This window comes from Crocodylus siamensis, chromosome 7 (genome assembly GCF_052110815.1).
Source record: "Crocodylus siamensis isolate JL-2025a chromosome 7, ASM5211081v1, whole genome shotgun sequence".
Classification (NCBI taxonomy): Eukaryota; Metazoa; Chordata; order Crocodylia; family Crocodylidae; genus Crocodylus; species Crocodylus siamensis.
This window is the reverse complement of record NC_143401.1, coordinates 37,841,921-37,860,719: the sequence shown is the minus strand read 5'-3', so window position 1 is coordinate 37,860,719 and position 18,799 is coordinate 37,841,921. Positions and strand designations below refer to the sequence as shown.

General features: G+C 39.0%; 1 protein-coding gene across 1 annotated transcript in view; it reads right to left on the bottom strand.

Annotated features, from left to right (window-relative positions):
* The window catches only part of NRG3 (neuregulin 3), a 1,079,313-nt gene that overhangs the window by 609,849 nt on the left and 450,665 nt on the right, over positions 1-18,799 (bottom strand). The gene's annotated exons all lie outside the window — the stretch shown is intronic.

Here is an 18,799-nt window from a genome sequence, read left to right as displayed (position 1 = left end):
TTTATAAAAGGTTTGAAAAAGTCTTTCTTTCTTTTCCAAGATTTTTACTGACAACAAAACTTTATTATTATGGTTCATGTTAACTCCCTAAATTTGAACTCAGCCCTTCTAATTGAGGTCTGCAAAGGGACAAGGCCTGGGAAAAGTCATATTTTACATACAGTAAAAACATGCATTAGTAAAAAAAAGTTTGTCAGTAAAAAACTTCCAGATTGTTAGTAAAACAAATAAATAAATAAATACTTGGGTTGAAAACCTGAAAGTAGTTAATAGGAATTTTCAAGCCCATCATGACAACAATCATTTTAATTGGGAGCAATAATGTCACATGTTAGTCAAGTTTTAAAAGTGCCAGTGTCCATGAGTTTAAGGCTGTGTCCAGACTTTGTGGGGACTGTTGGATAATTAACAGAAGGAACCTGTAAAAGTTTGCAAAAGTTGGTAAATATTTACTAAAAAAAAAGGGCATTGAAAATGAAATTGTTTAGAGAAAAATATATTGAAAAAAAGAGACTAACTTCAAGCTAAGAAATGAATTCTAAAGATATTTAATTCCTGCTTTAGTATTTTAAAAACTTCACAGTGCCAACTTAACAACTTTCCATGGCTACATTTTTATTGCATAAAAGAAATTATTTCATCCAAGACTCTTAAAATAAATATTAGATTATAAATCTATGAGTTAAGCCATAAGTAAAATTTAAATAAACAAAAGTCCCATAGAGCCTGATAAATATGACCTCTTTGTCAGACATCATATATTTTATTTTGCAAACTGTTGAGGTTTTTTTTGTTCAGCATGTATAATTGGATTGGGACTCCATTCATATTTCATCATTTCATGCACTATCAAGTAACATTCTCTTCATGTCACAAGAGGATACTGAATTTCTAAAAGCTATTGTAAATTAACTATTTGACTGCTCATATTACTACTCATCAGAGGATAACAATTCAATTTCAAAACTTTCAAGGTTACAAAATGTATTTAAAATATAATAGTGTGTTTGTGGGGGGGAACTAAACCAAAGAAACAAAACAAAACAAAACAACTCACCCATATCCCATTTACAGAGTAAATGCAAGACCTTTAATCCTATATATTCCACTTAAGTTTTCAAAACAAAGTATAAATAGGTTTGAAGCTTTGCACTAACCTTATTGTGCAGAAATGGATTTCATTTCTCTGTTTAGAGTTTACATGACCTGGCAAAGAACTATCTAATTCTGAATGATTACTCCTAACTCTGAGGAACAAACATTTAATGTAATATGTTGCTGAAAAGTTAAGCTTCCTATTGATTTTTGATTGTATTTAGATTGCACATGAATGACCTTAACCAACCAGACATGAATTCTTAATCATGTACTGCGTTATGGAGATCATTTGATTTATATTCATAATCTGAGAGGTAGCCTATAGTGTGACTTCAGTGTCATAATAGTTTTGTCATTCTGGATGCATAAATCATCAGATTGGAATTCCTTCTAAAATATGAAGTAGATAAAAGTATTGTATCAGTATTACAGGAGTACCCAAAGTTTTCAACTGTAGTTGACTTAAATCACCGTGCAAAAGTGTGCATTTCTAATGCTGGAAGATTTCCACTAGTAGAAATTATTCTGGGAGAGGGAGCAGTACAAATGTTTAGCCTGCAACTACCCCCACGCTCCTGCTCCTCACACTTCCTTAGATCAGGATGATACTGGTCTGAGATAAGCACACTGCTTCAGTCCTTTCATTCTCTGCTCACTTCTCACACTGGGATTCCAATGTGAGAAGCATGAAGAGGGATTACGGTGCTGCTCCCCTTACTGGAGCCCTAGCAGGCCGCACACTGCCGGCAGGCAGCGTGCTTCAGCACCAGCGTAAGGGGCCAACCACAGAGATGTTCTGGCAGCCAGAGCATCTCTGTGGTGGACCCAACCTCCAGTTACCTCAGGCCAGAGTCCGGGACTGTGCCCTGCCCTGCTTTTTTTAACTCCATCTTTCTAGACTCCTGGTGATTTTTGCCAGACTTTTAAGGCTGTTGAAAAAATAGGCATCACTAAAAATGGAAAAGAACAGCAATCTCAGGTGTGGCAGGGAAGAGTAAGTCAAAATGTATTCAATGTAGTGTCTCACCGTGACTGGAAAAGAAGTTGGTGCTGAATGGGATTGCACATAACAAGCACTACCATATATCTTATTCAGATAGGCTGCGCTAACCTGTTCCTGTAGTTGGTTCCCATTAGTATATTGGCCCAAGTATGGGCTATGTATTTGACAGCCAGTCATACTCAATGCTGGCTGCATTTAATCTACTTCAAAGTTGATTTTCATTACTACACACATGCTGCTTTTGGTAGCAGTTTCATGATACACAATGTATTTAATGAAGTTTCCTTGTATGCTAATATAAATTGGGGACGCTTTTTTCTGCTTCGGGGAAAAAAAATTGTTGTATTCAAGTAAATATGGTACACTGTCAGGGAATGAGATCAGTCATTATTAACAAACTCCTGTTGCAGCATCAGACTTTGTTGCACTGATTATTTATCATAGGGTTTTATACTTTTTCCCCCTACTTTTGATTTTATTTAGAAGTACAATTTAACATAAAAAAAACAGCTTTGTACCAATATTTGATTGTTCTTGTTCATTCATGTGGGGTTTTTTGTTTTTTCTTTTTAATAATCTCAAGTTTGGGAGCCATATGAGTGGACTAGTGTATGTGAATCAGTTTCTTACAAGATCTTTTGTTTAAGGGTTTGTCTATATGGGGAGCTCTTCTTGAACAATTTGCTATATAGACACTTTTTCTAGAATAAATGCCTTATTTTTCAGCTGGAACCAATTTCAGAAACAACTGTTGTGCTTGAAATTCACACTGTAATCCAACTCTCATGTAGAGCTATGCCCTTAGAAAAGTAAATATAGAGTTTCGTAGACAAGGACTAACAGAAAGATTTAGAAAGCAAGTAGTGCATATTTTCCTGCACTATCCTGTCAATGTGCCTCAGACCTAAAAAGTAGAAATTAGAACTAGAATACTGGCACTGAAGGAAAGACAGAAAATGATTGTCTTATACCCCTTATTAACTGGCTTCTGAAAGAACTGAAGTGGTGATATTGTGATATGCAACCTTGCATAGTGAACCCCACCCCCCCAGATTGCAGAGAATGGGAAGCTGTGGTTTTTAAACTGGGGTACTCAGCACTTTATCAGGAGGTACATGCCTAAAGTTTACTAATGGCTGTGGAGTTTCTGATTGACAATGCACGGTGAATAATGGCTTTGCCCCACATTGATATCAGTGTTGACATTCTTCCTAAGGAATGAAGATGAGGAGATGCATCAGGTGTAGGAGGTACAAGCAGTCATATTTTGCACGTAAGGAGGTAAGCTGCCAAAAGTTTGAAAACCAGTGATTTGGAGCATCTAGCCTTTAGAAAGAACAGTCTGTTCCTAATTTTTTTTGAAATCCAAATAATTTACAGACAAAAAATTAACACCTGCAACAATAAGTACTGCAAGAAGCAATTCTTCACAATTTAAGTAACGTATTAATGCATTCAGGCAAAAGCAGTAGCAGCAGATAAACTTTCATGGGTGACATTCTACGGCTGTATTATTCAGGAGCAGATAATAATGGTCCTCTATAGCCTTAGAACCAGAACTTAGCAGGAAGTGGTTTTCTGCTTCTTATTTTTGGACAAAACCCATGACTTTTCAAATTTTCATAGAGAAAGCAGGGAAAAGAAAAAGAGAGAGTGAGAGAGAAGAGGTATAGACATAGATGCCACGACAAAGGACCCAGAAACCCTTCTTCCAAAGGACACACCACAAGCAAAACTATTACATATCCTGTGGTTTTGGTACTCACCTGGGGTGTAGGAATGCTTCAGTTACTTCAATGAATATTTAAGAAACTAGAATGGCTCCAACAGAAAAATTCACAAAGAATTAACAGCTTGGTGGTTACAATACTTATCTGCAACATGGGACTCAACTCTCAGGACTGAATTTTTTATCTTAAATAAACATTTTTCAGATGAAAACCTATTTTGCTAGAAATTCCCACATCATCTCTCCTTAATATCCATAAGCATGTATTAGAAGTGGCTCCCCAGCCAGTGACCGCTATACTACTATACTATAAAAAAATGGGAAAAAAAAGGAAAAACAAACTTGTAATGATTACAAGCAGCAGCTAAAGAGGAACACTGCAAACTTATAATTCGAAAGGCTATTCTTGTGAGGGCTTCCCATCCTCCCACCATCATCATTTTCTATATTCATTTCCTTCTAATGCACAAAAATGTATTTATATTTAAAAACAAAAATAACGCTTATAGAGCACTATTCCTTGTTAAAATTGCAGGTACAATTTTAATGACACATATGCTTAAGTGAATTCCCTATCAGACTGTCAGTTGGTGTATTTCTCTATTCTCCTAAAGTTCTGCTCTAGCACAATACACATATACAATGTTAAGTGGAAACAATATAATTTAGCTTCAAGCTACAAAATTCTGAATCCAGGAAAAATGGAATTTAACAAAACAGACGTGTCATTAAGCTTGAGGATCAGAAACAGGTGCAAGACATGCTAGAACCAGTCCTCAACTTGGGATGTACTTTCAAGGTACTTTCAAGGTTTTGGTTAGTTCAATTATAAACAAGAAAACTCTTTTAGAATTCAGGTCTGGATTCTGAAGCCTTCAGAATAGGTGGGGCATTCAGAATGGGTGTTTAATCATCTGGACATTTAATCATCTCCCAATGAAGTTGCAGACCAGAGCTACACATTCTGGGGCTCAGCTCCATTTTAGCACAGCTGTCCTTCTTCTTTCTGGCCCTTTTTGTTGTCCTACCTAGTCAACTTTCACAGTGACTGGAACAAGGGGCAAAGGAAAGATTTAAGAGAAACCAATGACCTTATTTCTTTTTGATCGTTCCTTTTTTGAACTTCTACTACTGGAGCATTTCGCCCAAGCAGGAAGGGCAATTTTGCTTTTGAATTCTCACAAAAATCATTTACTATCTAGAGAGAGATAGTAACAATTACAATGGAAAAGGAATAAAATCCAGGTGCATGTTTACACCTAATCTGGGGGAGAGAGCAGGGCTTTAGAGCAGTTCCAAGAGGGTGCCATGTATTAGTGTTCCTGCACTTCAAAATGGAGGCAGGGGCACTTTATCTAAAGTTTATTGAACTAGCTTTAAAGTGCCCCTGCCACCATTTTGAAGCACGGGGATGCTGATATACAAGGTGATATACAATTACCATGCGCCAGGCTCAGTTAGTTGAGTCTGCTCTGATGCGCTGTCATTACAGCACAGAGCAGCCTCCTGGCTCATGTATGGTCACCTCAGATGTTTAAACATCATCTAGAAGACGACACAGATACTTGCTCTTTTTTCATGCTTTTGAATTACAGCAGCTCCAGTTTATGGCATAATTATAAACACAAAGCCTGTAGGTGATCACATTGGGATTCTAGGAGAGATGGGATCTTAAGAAAGAAAAACATGAACTAGTAGTAATCCTCTACTGCTGGTCCATCCATAGAAAGTAGGAAGTGGTTAATACTGAATTACCTTGCCCTCTTTTCAGTTAATTTGTAGGGGAATTTATTTTATTTGTTTTTTGGATTTATAGCTAGATAACAGGGAGAGAGATGGAGTTTTTAAATGGGAGTGGGGGCTGTCACTTTTGCTCAGTCCCAGGTTAACAAGTTGCTTACTGTAGCTCCCAGGAATATTTCCTTGGCAAGAGGTGAAGCATACAACATAATATCTAACCTATATACAGCAATAATAGAGGCAAAATCTGATTGAGAATATCAGTAGCAGTTGTGAGGAGAAAGAAAGCAAGATAGAGTTTTGCTTAAATAAATGTTCTTATTTTAAATCCTGAAGCTTACTTACTTCTACCAACTGACAATAGTGTACCTGGAGCAGGTAGTTGGATAGGCAGAATGGATTCTTACTAGAGCTGGTCAGCAATTTTTCATCAAAGTGATTTTTCATTCAGCGTAGTCTCCCAAGACAGCAAAGATCATAAGGGATTATGGGGACAAGAGACCACTCAACTTTGTCACTGTGGAGGGATAGCACAATGCAGATATATTTTAAACTTGAAGATATTTGAAATTTGTAATATATTTTTCAGTCAAGGAGAACAAAATTCTGTGTTTCAATTGAAAAGGACACCTATTTACTTCTCATTCAACTGTCTTCTAAACTGTTATGTTCCTTGTAACATTTTTATAGTTCTCTTTTTTCCCCACAATCTGGGATACAAAGTAATATAGAAATATCAGAATTTTTCATTTTTCACTTAATTTTTTTATACAAATATTAGAAGTAAGGCAGAAGACACTTCATATCAAAATGATTTAGGTGAGAAGGATAGAGGATGTATAATTCTTAGAAGTAGCAAACCACATCAGTTCTCTCTCATTTAGCAACCACTGAGCTTAATTTCTATCTTTCTTCAGCATAAAATCTGTGTAATGCCATAAATTTGAGGTGCAAAGCTAAACTAACAACAGAATCATGTTCATTACCTCCTGCAGTCTACTGTTCCCTAATACATATGCCACATGTAGACTCATATTATCACTTTCTGTAATATTCTTATTTTTCATGACAAATTTCACATCTGAGGACAAACTTAGCCTGGCCTTACTTAGCTTGCACATAGAGGGTGCCTGTACATAAGTACAGAGGCTGTTCCAATGTGCTGTAATTACAGCACATCAGAACAGACTCAATTAATTGAGTCTGCTGGAGTGTGGTAATTATTGTGCTCCAGCAGCCTCTTGCATCTCATGCATCAACCTTCCTGTGCTTCAAAATAGCAGCAGGGGTGCTTGAACTAGAAGCTCATAGAACAAGTTTTCGTTCAAGCACCTATTCTGCCATTTTGAAGCTTGGGGATGCTGATACATGAAATGCTGTAAGACTTTGATTAGAGCGGCTCTCAGTGCTGCCCTAATTAAAGTGCTAGCCCCCTACACCCATGAAGCACATGTAAAAGTGCCCTAAGTTCCTATAGAGAACCATTCTCGGTTTATAGTAAAGTATTATTAGAAATGTTAATAAAGTACTATTAATATTTCTGTTTAATTGATGCTAAATACTTGTTTTTTCAAAGTTTTCCTTTATATCGAAAGTCCATATTAAGACCTTTATGAGTGAATGAGATTTTGTTTTTAGCTACTCTTAAGTATTATATATTTTGAATATGATTAACATGTGAATGGTTTATCAATAAGAAAAGCTATCATTATATACACATTTATAATAATCCTTGTATCTCTGTGCTAATGTTCACAGGAAAATGTGCTCTCTAAAGATGCATTTTAATGAACCTTACCCCAGAGGTGCTGAACAATATATTCAGGAGATAAATTATTTAAGAATTTCTGAAGTAAGGAGTAGATTATCATAATGTATTTACAGTATGGAAATTGACTACTGTGGACTGAACCTGTCAAATTTAAAAGATGTAGAATACCATCAGGGAGGAGAGGGAAAAGGGCAACAGATTTTCTTATTTTCTGCTGAAATTCATTTAAGTAATGCCACACTGTAAATGTTGCAGAACTACAATTTCCAGAGATCTGAGTTTCCTACAACAGCAGCACAGCTAAATGACATGACATGTCTGACTGTATAACAAAGCTTGAAACCGAAAAAACAAGAGTTTTCAAACGCTGTCACACATTTGGATTTGGATCAATGTCTATTCCCTTGCATTATTAAGGTTTTGAAGTAACTCAAAAGATGTTTACTTCAAACTCTGGAAATGCTCATGGTATTAGGGCCTTTGTGACCTTGGGGTTCTAAAAGAAATCCAGTTAGGAAAGACAGCTACACACCTTCCCTGCTCCTTCCTTCAAAAAGCTTGAAAGCATTAAAAAATGTGTTTCTGAACCTTCAGTAGAAAACAGCTGCCTGACAGCCCTAACAACACAGGCCACATAAACAGGTGTTATAATCATGTCTGGATTGAATTCCTAAACTTACTACAGGCAAAGATTTATTAGAATAATCTCTTTTATTTGTCCAATGATATAGTCAGACAATCTTCCGAACATCTTTCATCTACAATCCTAGTCACGCTTACACTGCTGTAAACCTACTGACAAAATTACCTATGTAACCCTCACCGACATGCTAGGCCAAGTGATATGCTATATTCTGGATCCTCAGGGTGCCAGTGGCCCTGGGACCCCCCTCAGGCAGGTGTGCTGACTGAGGTGTCCCATGGAGAGGTGTGTTCCTTACCCTCACTGCCCAAGAATTTACTTTATGTCCAATAAACAATGGGTTTCTTTATTACACACAACTATACACAGAAAATAAATCAGTAATCAAGAGAAGGAAGAAATATATATGTATAGTTAATAATAAAAGCAACAATTTGAATTGAATTTACAACTGCAACAATAGATGAATAATTCTACCACACTAGTGGTCCTACTTGCATCAAACAACCCCAATGGTTACATTCACTTTGTTATAACACTTTAAAACAGTTTCTCCCCCGCATAACCCAGATTGATTTCCCTCTGGTCACACTCCTCTTCCCATAACAATAAATGGCAATGCAGCTTTAACGATGATCTGCCATTAGGTGGCAGAGGCAAGACTTCCGCTGCTCCAGGGAAGATGGACTCTTTGCTCTTTCTTGGTACTTCAGCAAAATAACAGGTCTTCAATCAGCCACTACAGGTAATAGGCTTCTTTTATTTAGTTTCCTTCTGAAAAATACACCTCCTGCAAACACTAGGGGTTAAGTGTCCCCTTCCACACCCATGCATATTTGGGATTCTCACAGCCGGTTTCCTCTCTGGGCTGTCTCTCTTCCCCAGCACCTCCACATGCAGACAGGGGATTCCCTCTGCAGGCCTCTGTCCCTGCAGTACAAGCCTTTCCAGCCCAAACAGGGGACTTCCCTCTGCAGGTCCCTGACCAGGCAGCTTCTCCCAGCTAGCTTACTAACCCCTCCCCACTCTTTCTCTGGGAACCTGTGTCCTTGAGTGCAAAGCTACAACCCTGGGTATGAAATCAGCTTCTCCTGGGATGACTCAGGCTCTCCTCTGTCCTAAAGTCTGCTCCCTAACAAGCCTCAGCTCCTTCTCTCTGCCTGGGGGGGAAGGAGGGGCTGAGTCTCTGCCCCTCTCTCCATGATAGTGTAACTCTTCCGCAGCTTCTCTCTCCAGCTGCTTTTCCCTCCCTCAGCTTCTATGGTTCCATAGTAGTCAGAGTCCAGGCTTTGCAATGCAGACTCTGGTTACAGTTCAAATGCTCCAGTAAAAAGCGCATTGTGCACAGCATATCCTCCATTTGGAAAAGCTATTGCACCCTCTACAAACTTTTTACCACTTTTCTTGCAAAGTTGTTTGGTACAGGTCACGCATTCAGCTTGCAGCCAAGCAAGGTTTTGCAGTTATTACACCTATATTGGCTTATCCAATCATATCAAGCACATTTGCCTTCCAATAATAAATGTGGAAAAATTACTACCTCTTTTTCTCATCCATTGATATATCTGTTTGTTTTAGTAAAGCGATTAGGAAGGCCAGATCTGTGTTGAAGTTCATAATCATGTCTATACATTTAATTACTAAATGCTTGACCTCACACATTCAGCTTCTGTGGCAAACAAAGACAATTACAATTTAAGAGAATAAAACTAGAGACCCTCACTGCAATCTGAGATGTTGGCTCTACTTCCACAACCATATGTATGTCCTGGTAGGTATTGGTTAAGCTATTTAAAGTCACCCTCCACTCACTATTCCATTTCCTTGACACTGCATATTACACTTTCAGTTTTAGAATTTTGTTATGGTTAATAGTGACAAATTACTATATTACCATAAATTCCAATGAGAATGCTATCAGAAACCATATTGTAAGGAGAGTACTATCAGAAACTATAGAGTACAATTATTTCTAAGGATTTTTTTTTCTTTTCCTATTGACTTCAACTAAACAATGAAAGCATGTATCAAATGCAATATCTGGCCTTAAATGTTCTTTATATGTCTACCTTTCATTGCCTGAACCACAACAATGAACACACACTTATATGGTGAATTGGACTGAAAAGAGACCAAAGTCCTAACTGCTTCTGATACTAATTTGCTGCTTTTATGTTTACCTTGATATCTAGGATGGATCTTCAGGTCACCCTTAAACCTATACTTAATGACCATCCCTTTGTAAACCCCTTTGAAGGCATTGAGTACAGAAAAATCTTCCCTCAGCAATCGTACAATTCCCAGCTGCTGAGAATCTTACTTCTCTCTACCACCTGTGAATAGGGATGACTCAGAAGGAATAATAAGTAGAACTGGGCCATCTGACACACAAGCCTCACAATGAGAATGCCTCCGAAGTAGGCTGATATAGATTGGGAAAGACAACTCATGCAGCTTTTACTAGCGTGAAGATAAAGTCAGCTCTGAACATCAGTGCAGACATTCCCTGTGTGACAATAGGTCAGTCACTTCCACTGTACCTCGTTTTCATTATTTTGATCATATTCATTTTGACCATACTAATGCTATTCATTTGAATGACTTGGCTTCATTTTTTCACTTCCAGATTAATTTTAAAATATGGAGGCTTCTGTTGAATGTTGTCTTGGTGGTTTTGAATAGTTAATATTATACTTTTTTTGGCCAGTGTTATTAGACCAAGAGTTAGAGATTTCTTCCCTTGCAACTTTTTATGGCAAGAATGTTTGTAGGAAGATGAGTGGATTTAGAAATGTTACTAGTTTCAATGCATTTAAAATGCTGGCAAAGATTGGAATTTAAATGAGCAAGATTTCAAAAATCTGACTGACACACATTGCAAATTCCTCTATTGCCTAAGGGAGGTATAGCAAGAAAAGTCTGACTCACTCTAAGGTCCTTTAAAAAGATAAGTTTTAACAACATAGTAATGACTGAACATTTGCATAAGTTCAGTTCCATATAGTTGTAATATATCTTACTTGTTTAGTAAATCCAGGCCATGTGGGAGTTGCTATTGGAGTCCAATTCATTACAGTTTCCATAAATGGGGGTGGGAAGGTGGGGACAGATTGATGTACTCATTAAGTCCATACTTTGTGCTTTCACTTTTATTTACTGCATACCTGTGCATATGTAGCATGAGTATTCTTGTAATACTGTGGTATTTTTCTGGGGCTTATAAATGTATCTTTGTAATACTAAGTCTTTGCCTTCTGACTTCCTGTTTATGTTGCAGACAATATTACTTTCCTTTTAGTGGATTTTATAAACATAATTTCCTTTGTTTGGGGAAAGAATTGTAGTTGAGAAACAGTCTGTTTCTTTCATAAACTGGCTTCAATCTGTGTGGATATTGTTGATATTTTATGCTAAGGAGAGTTGATTCCCCTCTGTCAGTGGGCATACTGTACCTTTACTCAGGTTGGAATAGTGGCAGGTAGCTGGAGAAATGTATCCAGTGTCTGTGGATGAGGTAGCCAGCACCAAATAGTCCTTGTCAATGTGGGGTGAGTGAATTCTAATACAACATTCCATATTGTGTTGTAACTTTTTATTACCATGTTATGTGTGCGGTCAGGAGATCCAGTGGTCATTAGCATTCATAGAGAAATGTTCACTGAGCTGTTCAGTGGGCAGATACATTTCTTACTTCCCATATAGGACTGCACTGTTATAATCGACCATTACTCTACTATAAGGCCAAGGGCCTGATCCAGCTCTTGTTTTAGTCACTTGAAAGGTTTTTTAAGACTTCACCAGGCCTCTTCAAAATGTTGCATATGATCTGGTTATTATGAAAAAATTCTCTCCCTTTCCAGCCACCAACAGGATAATACAAATTCATTTTTCTCCCTCAAACTATATATTAATAATACACAAAATAGATTTTAAAAAAAAAGACCTGATCCTGCTAAGACCAGTGGCAATGTTGTTACTGAGGGCCGTATAACATTTTGTAAGTGTTGAATACTGGGCTTGTGCAAAGCAGCAAGTATTCACTTCAGATTTGGATTTGGCCAATTCAGAGGGACAGTGATTTGATTCAGAGATTCAAATCACTCTCCCAGTTCACTTTGGAGATTCACCCATAGACTAAACAGGCAGCAGTCCTTACCATGCTGGACACAGCTGCCTCCAGCTGGTAAGTCTGTTGCGGTTGAGGTAGGGGGGAGAGGAGAGGTATGGGGGAGAGAGGGATTGGGGCTGGAGCTGAGACAAGCTGCCCAGCTGGGGTGGGGGGCATGTTCCACTGCAGTCCCAGGGCTGGAACTGGAAGTCAGCTGATTGTCTGTGGAGACTCTGCAGCAGTCCTAGGGCTAAGACCAAGAATCAACTGATTTTTAGTCCCAGCTCTAGCATTTCACTGGAGCCTCCAACTGGCACCAGCAGGATCCATATGATCCATATGAGGCACCAGCAGGATCCATTTATATAATCATAGTAAGCATTACCATGCAGCTGGTCAGAACACATTCTAACTTCAACACATGCTGAGTGTCCCTACAGCAAGGCTCTGACTCAAGTGAAGCTTGCATCTCAATTCTAGTTGCAGTATTTGGATGACATAAAAATCGGAAAGAGAGAAAGGGAAGAAGGGGACATGGTAACACCAGGAAATTTTAGTATCATAACATTAATAGTCATTGTAATTACAGCTAGTTTATGGCCCTGCTCCAGGAAAGCACTTAAGCATATACTTAAAACTTCAAGCATTTTCTTGTGTTCCACTATACTCAAAGGGTTGTTTTAAATGTGTGCTTAACAGTCAGGACTTGGGGGAGCTTTGAATAGGTCACCAAAATTTCTAATTCTGCAGCAGTCCTGATGCATGTATTTCAAGCTGAGACATTTATATGGAAAGAACTGTAAAAATTAAAGGGGTTAAAAATTCCCCAACACAGAAGACTTTCTGGAATGATGTTGGAATAATCTTCCACTCCAGGATGCACTTGTTGAGACTTCCGCAAGAATGTTTGTAGATTTCTCAAAAAAATCTGTTTTATGATGCTAATAGCATAAAACTTGTGTGCTTTATGATTATAATGCTTAAGGACGTGTGTAGACAAAACAAAGGGCATGTGTGCACGACACTTTAAAGTGGGTTAAATGCTTTTGGCCCGCTTTAATGGTGTTGGTGTTTGCATGTATCAGCAGTGTATTGTGCAGTAATTCCAGTCGCTGTAGCAAATTTGTCGACGTTATATGCCTTAAATGACTTGGGGTGGAGCAAAGTAAAACTCCTCCAAGGAGTTTTAGTTCGCTGCCCTACAACTGTAGAGTTCAGGTGTGTGTATGACATGGGGATTTAAAGGGCCCTAAACTGAAGTGGTGTTTTTAAAAACCTACCGCTTCAATGTAGGGTCCCTGTTTTGTCTATACACGCCCTAAATATATGTATTACAAAATGTTTTCACTGTTTTATTAAAAAGGTGAAGGAATTTTGTTTAATGTCAGGCATTTTGCACTGTAACTTAAAACATGAATGTACAGTTGATGACAATTTATCACTGTTTTTTTTTCTCTCCATTAATCACATGCTTTTTATCTTTGGGAATCTCCAACAGGATAGATTTCTGGCATTTAAAAAAAAATAACCAAAAAATTTATTGAAAGTAGCTCTTCCTGAGAATCAGTAATTATCCAGCTTAATTTTACTTTAAGGTTCTGAATTTAGTTTCATGATAAAACCGGGCTTAGCATTCAGGCGGACCCTCCAAATTGAAAACTGAGTAGAGCTTCCAAATTGATTCAAAGAAGATTTGGAGGTGGTGGTTCAGGGGAAACAGAACTTAGAAGAGGGAAGGGAGGGGGAGCGGGGGGCTAGGGGAAGGACTGACATCTCTAGCTGGCCAGTGAGTGTGATTTCTCCCTGAATCCCCTTCTAATTACAGTGTCTGGGGGAGAGACACAGAAACAGCATAAAAGCCTCTGTCTGCAGGCTTTCTGAGCCTTTTGTGAGCTAGTTCTGAGCAACAGCATCTGAAAAGTTCTGGACTGGCTTGGCTTCCTAGTCAGTTCCCTGCTCCTTTTTGCTCTTAGAAAGGATTGGATAGGATATAGCTTAGCTTATCTCAGAATCCCTCTACTTTTACATATCCAATTCATTTCTTACAATTCATATTTGTTCTCTTCACCTCCCCCCCCCCACCCAGCAATACTTTTAAAAAGAAAGCTCAGTGTTTTCCCTGGCAGTGTGATTCATCACCATGCAGGGAAGCACATATTACACTCACACACATCATAAAAGTCAGATATTCATAGAAAAAGAAGAGATTGTATATAGTTAGTAGGTATTAATATTATTAGTTATAGTTAGTTTACATACAGACTAAAGACAATACAGAAGAAGTCATATAGAGATTAAGACTGAGATTAATGCAGACAACACAGAATTCAGAAAAGAAGAAGAAAAGTCATACATTCACATTCATAATTCAGAGAAGTCCCATATTCACATTCCTAATTCATATATCACAGCACAGAAGACCGCATATATAATTATTAATAATCAATCATAATCATAGCAGGGCTCACACACAACAAAATAAAGAAAACACACAACACAGAAGAAGTCAGACCCACACACACACACCTTTTGTAGCATAGGAAAGATTAATATGAAGTGTCCTGGAAAGGCAGGTGCCAGGTCTTCTGCCAGGGGAGGGAGAGGGGCTACAGGGGAAAGTGGGTGAACAAGTTCCACCCCCCCCCACAACCATAGACATATCCTCTTCCCTAGCAGACATGAGGCTTCTGCTGCCAATGGAGGCAAGGAGGTGGGAACTGTACTTGATGTCCCTGCACCTGTACCATCTCCCCTGACTCCAGAAATAGGCACCAGCAGCAGAATGACCATCTCCTACATCCCAATTTCAACTCCCAGCATGAACCTCCCACTGCCAGAAGAGGAGCTGGAACCAGAGGTCCTAAGTGCTTTCACTAAGGAATTCTGGGGATTGAGGAGGAATCTGAGTTTGTGCTCCACACCCCTCAAAGTTCCCCTAGACCTAGGTAGTCTCCTCTAGAAAGCAACTTGGAGGAGGTTGAGGTTTTGGAGGTTCAGGAAATTGGCTCATCTGAGTCAGCTCCTCCTGCTGTTGTGTCTCGGCCTTCTGAGGAGGAGGGGGATAAGGCAGGATCCCCGCCCTCAACCCAGAAGCGGGGTAGTAGTGTAGTGTGGGATCATTTTAAGGTAGCAAACCTGGGATCATCTGCCAGCACTGCTGAAGGCAGATCAGCCAGGGCAAGGAGATGAAAAACTTCAAGCCTGAGAGACTGGAGGCAGAGTATTTTTTTGGTGAGGAATGTGCCCCCACAGGTAGTTGGATTTTGTTGTTTTTGATAGGTTCTGGTGTTCAGTTTGTGGGGGTACTGGAAATAATTGGCAGGTTTTGTGTTTTGAGCTGTAGGAAGTTGGCTTCAGTTCTGGTGATAAGGTTAGGTCCTTGTTTGTATTTTCAAACAACTTTTCAGAGCCAGGCCTATGAACTTCACTTCATCAGGATCCTAGGTAGTAGGTACAGAAATTCATGGACTTAATATAGATAGTGGAATTCTGACACACTGCAACCTGCTGGACATCTGACTCCCCAGGTACCTCTGCACTTTTACCCGCACTGCTACATCCCCCTCTTCCCACCCCCTGATGTGTCTATTTCCATTTTCACTGACTGGCTTCCTTACCTGCACTGCATGCCAGGCCAGCCTATGGCTTCTTTACTATTTCTTCCATCCAGGACCAGCAGGCACACAAGCTGCAGGTGCTTCCTCAGCCTGAGGAAGGGATTTTCACCAGATTGTCTCACCTGTTGCTATGTAAAGTGGTGGAACAGTCTGAGGCTGTAGGGAAGAAGGAGGCCTCATTGGAGCAGGCTACTGTGTTGTCTAGAGGCCCCAGCACGAGTGAGGGTGCACCTTAACACAAATACACATGCACGCACACACATGTGAACAGTGAGGGCACACCTTAACAGACATGGTGGAGAAGAAGCAGCTGCTGCTTAAGAGGAAAGAAGGGCTCTGTCAGAGTTTGGATACCTGAGATGTTGCTAGTACTACTGTGCACTAGTGGTCATTCACTAAGTTATTTTATACCTGTTGCCATGTAAAGTGGTGGATCAGACTGAGACTGCAGGGGAGGAGGAGGCCTCATTGGGGCACGCTACTGTGTTGTGAAGAGGCTCCAGCACCAGCGAGGGTGCACCTTCACACATTCACAACATCACCCACCCATGTCATGAGTTTTGCCTGTCTGCAGCCAGAGATGCAGGGTCTTAGAGCCCAGAGCCCCCTGCACCCATATCATAGAAAGCTGGCAGGTTTTGTGGCCACAGCAGGGCCTACCAGGCCTGCAGCAGTTCTCACCCCACTGTGCCGTAACGCAGACACACTCAGTCACACAAGCACCCATGTCACAAGTTTTATCTGTCATCTGCCAGAGGTGCAGGGCCCCAGAAGCCAGAACCCCTTGCACCTCTCTCCTTGAAACTTTGCAGGCTTTGTAGCCTCAGCAGGGGCTACTATCCCTGCAGCTTTCACCACTGTTGCCTAACACCTACACATGACATGAGTTTTACTTTCAAGAATTTGAGGTACAGTTTCCCAGAACCCCCTCCTTGAAGCTTGGCAGACGTCATGCCCTCAAAAGGGGCTACCCTCTCTGCAAGTGTCATCTAAATCAGCCAAAAAATGTCTAAGTTATAGATTTCATTGATTCCCCATTATATTCTATGGACAAATCTCTGAATCTCTCCAAATTCACGTCAAATCTTCCGAAGCCTATTCAGCTGAATTGATTTGGAAAAGTGATCCAAATCTCTGAATCAAATTGCTGGCCTCTGAATCAGTTGAATCCAAATCCAAATCTAATAGTTCCCTATTCACACAGGCCTAATAACCATCTAGAAACCAGGTCCCTTTTCATGTCATATCTAAAGTGAGCCCAAACCTATATGAGAGATCTGCAGAGTAAATCCTTCCTCTAAGTTTTCAGGGCTAGAGCTTGAGAAAGGACTGATGCAGGGATCCTAGCTGTGAAGTTCTCTTTCAAGTCCATCTCTAAATTTATTAATTTAAAAATCTAAAGATAAGTAAACAAAATTGCATGAATTTTGCATGTGTGTGCACACAGACACAGAAGGGAAAATTTAAAACGTATCCAATTAATCTAATTATCAATGTATTCACAATCTTAAGTATTATTTTTATCAAAAAATAAATTTAAAACCCCAAAAAAACCCTTTCACACTTGTCCACATCAGTTCTTAAGAACAGATTCTTTTGACAAATCTCATGCATTCAGCAGAACTTATGTGCCTACATTTAGTTGTGGAGAGAATTGCTCCTCCATTTCCTATAAAGCCACAACACAGCAAAACACGTATTGATATATTTAACCTTAAGTGCAGGACTCATTCCCTTGAAGTCAGTGGGACCAAAATCATTCTTTAAAGTTAAGTAAATATATAAGAGCGTTTCTGCAACAGGACAACATAATGATAGTACATAATATCTATATAGTAGGCGACAGTTAATAACAAATGTTTGGAGAACTGTAATGTAATAGTCCAAGTTCATCTAAGCTTTTCTAAAGTAAGCACTAAAACATTAAAGCTGACGATGTTTGCTACTACTTAAATATAATTTAGGCAATTTGCTACAGCTATGTGCATAAGTCAATGATTTTCATAACAGGAGGCCTGTTGATTGCCCTCAACATGAAAAGTATCCTAAATTATAGCACAGCTTTCTCTCTCAGTTTCTTGTAGTTGTACTTAAGGTTGTCAACTTAATATAATGTACATTTCTTGAATGAAACTAACCTTGCAATATTGTGACACCAATGAAATGTTTGTTTATTCAATGTTATTCAATAATGTATTTTCAGATTTCACTTTATATGTGAAGAAATCTAGTGTAATTTTATGGTACATAATATACAGCAGAAAGCACACAAAATGAGGTAACAGGAATTTTAAAAGATGGTTAAATTAAACACTAAGAGCTTACTAAGATGACATGTCACTTAACAGAAACTGAGAAGCAGTTTTTCTATGTGGCTTTATCCTCCTAGTTTTTCAACTCTTAACTCATGCTAAAGTGTGCATACTATGTCATGGTCAGAATGTGTCTGAAGTATAGTCTTTTGGATTATTCCCCCTCTCTCCACCCACTCTTTCATCAACAGCAAGGGATATTGCTAGGTAACAATTATTGCTGTGTAAATGATTTGCAATGATATTTGACATCATGCAACACTATTCCTGTTTGGAAAGGAGACTTGGAAAGGAGACTCCTTCTTTACACTGCAAACTAAAAATTAAGCCACTGGTTTCACTGCAGATGTCATATCTTTTAGCAATGTTGGGGTCACTTTAATGTGGTTAAATATGTAGTCTACAGCTTGAGATCAAAACTGTAAAAATTAGCAATTTAGATATACGTTCTGAGTTTTCAGGTAAGATTTCAGGAAAGTTGTATCTTAAACTAAAGGTAGCACTGGAAAAGAGATTTGAAACCACCCTGTTCCAAGCAGCCAAAGTCTTTTCACAGATTCCCTGAAAAGTGAAAAATTACCATACTCCTACGTAAGGTACTCCACACACAATGCATCAGGAATGAATTTCTCACATTATTCCACTTCTTACACCCTTTGTCAGAATCTAAGTTAAAATAAAAAGAGAATTTTGGTAATTCATCCTATTTACTCAAAACCAAGAGGAAGGTTTCTTCTCCTCATTCAGCATGGGGGAGGGGGAAGCTCCTCATCTTGGA